Source organism: Salmo trutta, chromosome 26, assembly GCF_901001165.1.
Source record: "Salmo trutta chromosome 26, fSalTru1.1, whole genome shotgun sequence".
NCBI lineage: Eukaryota > Metazoa > Chordata > Actinopteri > Salmoniformes > Salmonidae > Salmo > Salmo trutta.
In genome coordinates, this window is record NC_042982.1 from 19,660,376 (window position 1) to 19,666,341 (window position 5,966).

Genomic DNA, 5,966 nt, shown 5'->3' on the forward strand with positions numbered 1-5,966 from the left:
ATCCGAAGACATCTTTCTACATGTCTGTCTATGTGTACAGTAAATACTGTAAATAGCTGTGTGTGTATGTATGTGTTTCTGCTAGGGTAGCCTATAGACGGTGTGAGGCATAGAGAGTTATGAACACACATTAATGTTACTCCTCAATGATTAGGAAAGAAAGAATGAGATTAAGAATCCCTCCTCCACTCATCTCATTCTCCCCTTCCCCCATTCATCCATCCCTCAATCAGCTCTTCTCAGCGTTTCTCCTGATGACTATCTATCATCTGCTGGACTAGAAACATCCAGAACGGAATAAAAAAAACAGTACTTCAAGCCCACAGCTACAAATCATTGTGATAGGGGCATAATGTGAAGCACTTAGAACGTGGACATCCTTATGATGGCTTGCTACTATCACCCAGTAATGATTCTGAGACAGTATCAGCCATTTTGAGGCTGTTGTTGATATATTGCTATCTGAAATGCATGCTTATAACTAGTAATAATGGTTTATTACTGGTTTATTATTAAGTGTTGCTAAAGTTTGTAGTTTCTATTCAGTCATGATCAAAGGGAAAATAAGAAGACCGTCGTCCATCTCATAAAGGTCTGTCCGACTCCTTCCCTTTTAATATCCTGTGTTGCTGAGGTAGAAGCGAATATAATAGAATGTATTAGATATTTTAGAGTAGAACATGGTTTCCATTCCACAGGAAATTTCCTGGATTTACCAATATCAGGATGAATAGATAGACATTTCTCAGTGCTCTTTAAGACTCCTATGTCAGGGTAGGCAATTATCCAGCGCTGGTACTGTGGACTCTGTGACCCCAGCTTCATACATCACATCTGCATCCCATATGTGCTGCTGAGTGGTGTGTATGTGTGGTGCGTGAGTGCGTCCATGCGTGCCTGCATGAGTGAGTATGTGTGTGTGAGCGCACGCATGTGTGCACATTCGAGCATGTGCATTCATGCAGATGTGTGTGTGTTTTAAATCAAAGCTCCTGTGGTGGTGTGTGTTGCAGCCAAATCCAGTAAATAGTGGAGCAGCATTTCTCCTCAAGTAAAGAAAACATCAGGGTGTGTGAGTTTCTTTTCTGGAAATTCTAACTCTTTTCAGGGAACTCTAATAGGCTACTCTAATATACGAATAAGAACCAAAACAGCCTTCAGGTAACTGCCATAAATAATGGAAACACGTGAGTAAATGAGGGATACAAAGTATATTGAAATCAGATGCTTCCACACAGGTGTGGTTCCTGAGTTAATGAAGCAGTTAACATCCCATCATGCTTAGGGTCATGTATAAAAATGCTGGGCAGGCCATTATTTTGGCTACCATGGATATACCCCCATCGGATGACAATGTCACAGTGCACAAGTGGACACTGAATGATTTGATGAGGATGAAAACGATGTAAACCATATGCTATGTTTATCTCAGTCACCAGATCTCAACCCAATTGAACACTTATGGGAGATTCTGGAATGGTGTCTGAGACAGCGTTTTCCACCACCATCAACAAAACACCACATTTCTTGTGGAAGAATGGTGTCAGATCTTTTCAATAGAGTTCCAGACACTTGTAGAATCAATGCCAAGGTGCATTGATGCTGTTCTGGATCGTGGTGGCCCAACGCACTATTAAGACACTTTATGTTGGTGTTTCCTTTATTTTGGCAGTTACCTGTATTTTTAATGGTTTTATAGCGCATTATGAATCTATAATGTGGTCATTAAATGTCAGATGTACAGTAGGTGGAACACTAAACCCTATATGGCAACAAGCTGATCTCAAATTTGCATTCCACCAATCATGTGGTAATCAGGATTGTGCAACAGTGCCTTATGTATGATTTACACTCCAAGATGGCATAGCAGTCAGACGTCCTTTGTCCTCGTCTTGTCGTGTCCCGTGTATATATAAATATTTACATATTTTCTTTGCATATATTTTATTTAATTTTTTTCTAAAAACTCAACTTCAAAACACTCTCCTGTAACCTGCCTCACCAATTAAAAAAAAAGTATTATTTACCTCAAATCTGAAATCAGAAAACAGAAGCTAGCCAGAAGTTAGCCAGTTCCCTAGCTAACATTAGAACCCAGCTAACCACGGTTGGCAGTCATCAGCTATGCCTTGGCTCAAAAAGCTATTGCCAGTTTTGTACAATGCGACTCAGACCAGAGCATACCGGACCTATTTTCTCCATATCCCCAGATTTCTACCGCAAGCTCTGGACATTTACACCTTGATCTTGCAGCTAGCAAGGTGCTATCCGAGTGACTATTGGCTAACGTCGGTCCCGGAGCTAACATCAATTATTTCGGAGCTAGCCAGCTGAAGAGTTCCATCAGCCACTCCTGGGCTACAATCACCTATCCGGACCCGTTTTACTGCCGATGCGGAGCCCCATCGGGCCTTCACGACTGGACTACCGACGTTATCTGCCCGAGGGAGTTATCCAACTGGCCCCTCCATCGCGACGTAACCTGAACGCCCATCTGCGGCCAGCTAATCGTTAGCTGTCTTATCGGCTGCTATCTGAATAGGTATATCGGCCAATTTTCTTGGGCCACTATAACTATAACTATTTTGCCAATTGGATTGGTCCCCTCTACCACACGGAACCCCACTAATCTACCGACGGAAGCGCACGAGGTGGCTAAAAACAGACCATCTTCTGCCAACCCATGGCCCGGCTAGCTGTCTGAATCGCCGTGACCGCAACCGACCTCACTACTCACTGGACCCTTTTGATCCCTTGGCTAAGCATGCCTCTCCTTAATATCAATATGCCTTGTCCATTGCTGTTCTGGTTAGTGTTTTTTGGTTTATTTCACTGTAGAGCCTCTAGCCCTGCTCATTATACCTTATCCAACCTCTCAGTTCCACCACCCACACATGCGATGACATCACCTGGTTTCAATGATGTTTCGAGAGACAATATCTCTCTCATTATCACTCAATGCCTAGGTTTACCTCCACTTTATTCACATCCTACCATACCTTTGTCTGTACATTATACCTTGAAGCTATTTTATCGGCCCCAGAAACCTGCTCCTTTTACTCTCTATTCTGGGTGCCATAGATGACCAATTCTCATAGCTTTTAGCCGTACCCTTATCCTACCCCTCCTCTGTTCCTCTGGCGATGTAGAGGTGAATCCAGGCCCTGCAGTGCCTAGCTCCACTCCTATTCCCCAGGCGCTCTCTTTCGATGACTTCTGTAACCGTAATAGCCTTGGTTTCATGCATGTTAACATTAGAAGCCTCCTCCCTAAGTTTGTTTTATTCACTGCTTTAGCACACTCTGCCAACCCGGATGTCCTAGCCGTGTCTGAATCCTGGCTTAGGAAGGCCACCAAAAACTCTGAAATCTCCATCCCTAACTACAACATTTTCAGACAAGATAGAACGGCCAAAGGGGGCGGTGTTGCAATCTACTGCAGAGATAGCCTGCAGAGTTCTGTCCTACTATCCAGGTCTGTACCCAAACAATTTGAATTTCTACTTTTAAAAATCCACCTCTCTAAAAGCAAGTCTCTCACCGTTGCTGCCTGCTATAGACCACCCTCTGCCCCCAGCTATGCTCTGGACACCATATGTGAACTGATTGCCCCCCATCTATCTTCAGAGCTCGCGCTGCTAGGTGACCTAAACTGGGACATGCTTAACACCCCAGCCATCCTACAATCTAAGCTTGATGCCCTCAATCTCACAGAAATGATCAATGAACCTACCAGGTACCACCCCAAAGCCGTAAACACGGGCACCCTCATAGATATCATCCTAACCAACTTGCCCTCTAAATACACCTCTGCTGTTTTCAACCAAGATCTCAGCGATCACTGCCTCATTGCCTGCATCCGTAATGGGTCAGCGGTAAAACAACCTCCACTCATCACTGTCAAATGCTCCCTGAAACACTTCAGCGAGCAGGCCTTTCTAATCGACCTGGCCCTGGTATCCTGGAAGGATATTGACCTCATTCCTTCATTAGAAGATGCCTGGTTATTTTTTTTAAATGCCTTCCTCACCATCTTAAATAAGCATGCCCCATTCAAGAAATTTAGAACCAGGAACAGATATAGCCCTTGGTTCTCTCCAGACCTGACTATCCTTAACCAACACAAAAACATCCTGTGGCGTTCTGCATTAGCTTCGAACAGCCCCCGTGATATGCAACTTTTCAGGGAAGTTAGAAACCAATATACATAGGCAGTTAGAAAAGCCAAGGCTAGCTTTTTCAAGCAGAAATTTGCTTCCTGCAACACAAACTCAAAAACGTTCTGGGACACTGTAAAGTCCTTGGAGAATAAGATCACCTCCTCCCAGCTGCCCACTGCACTGAGGATAGGAAACTCTGTCACCACCGATAAATCCACTATAATTGAGAATTTCAATAAGCATTTTTCTACGGCTGGCCATGCTTTCCACCTGGCTACCCCTGCCCTGGTCAACAGCACTGCACCCCCCACAGCAACTCGCCCAAGCCTTCCCCATTTCTCCTTCTCCCAAATCCAGTCAGCTGATGTTCTGAAAGAGCTGCAAAATCTGGACCCTACAAATCAGCCGGGCTAGACAATCTGGACCCTTTCTTTCTAAAAGTATCTGCTGAAATTGTTGCAACCCCTATTACTAGCCTGTTCAACTTCTCTTTCGTGTGGTCTGAGATTCCCAAGATTGGAAAGCAGCTGCGGTCATCCCCCTCTTCAAAGGGGGGGACACTCTTGACCCAAACTGCTACAGACCTATATCTATCCTACCCTGCCTTTCAAAAGCCTTCGAAAGCCAAGTCAACAAACAGATTACCGACCATTTCCAATCCCACCGCACCTTCTCCGCTATGCAATCTGGTTTCAGAGCTGGTCATGGGTGCACCTCAGCCACGCTCAAGGTCCTAAACGATATCTTAACCGCCATCGATAAGAAACAATGCTGTGCTGCCGTATTCATTGACCTGGCCAAGGCTTTCGACTCTGTCAATCACCACATCCTCATCGGCAGACTCAATAGCCTTGGTTTCTCAAATGATTGCCTCGCCTGGTTCACCAACTACTTCTCCGATAGAGTTCAGTGTGTCAAATCAGAGGGCCTGTTGTCCGGGCCTCTGGCAGTCTCTATGGGGGTCCCACAGGGATCAATTCTTGGGCCGAATCTTTTCTCTGTATACATCAATGATGTCGCTCTTGCTGCTGGTGAGTCTCTGATCCACCTCTATGCAGACGACACCATTCTGTATACTTCTTGCCCTTCTTTGGACACTGTGTTAACTACCCTCCAGACGAGCTTCAATGCCATACAACTCTCCTTCCGTGGCCTCCAACTGCTCTTAAATACAAGTAAAACTAAATGCATGCTCTTCAACCGATCGCTGCCTGCACCTGCTTGTCTGTCCAGCATCACTACTCTGGACGGTTCTGACTTAGAATATGTGGACAACTACAAATACCTAGGTGTCTGGTTAGACTGTAAACTCTCCTTCCAGACTCACATCAAACATCTCCAATCCAAAGTTAAATCTAGAATTGGCTTCCTATTTCGCAACAAAGCATCTTTCACTCATGCTGCCAAACATACCCTCGTAAAACTGACCATCCTACCGATCCTCGACTTCGGTGATGTCATTTACAAAATAGCCTCCAATACCCTACTCAATCAATTGGATGCAGTCTATCACAGTGCCATCCGTTTTCTCACCAAAGCTCCGTATACTCCACACCACTGCGACCTGTACGCTCTCGTTGGCTGGCCCTCGCTTCATACTCGTCGCCATACCCACTGGCTCCAGGTCATCTACAAGACCCTGCTAGGTAAAGCTCCCCCTTATCTCAGCTCGCTGGTCACCTTTGCAGCACCCACCTGTAGCACGCGCTCCAGCAGGTATATCTCTCTGGTCACCCCCAAAGCCAATTCCTCCTTCCAGTTCTCTGCTACCAATGATTGGAACGAACTACAAAAATCTCTGAAACTG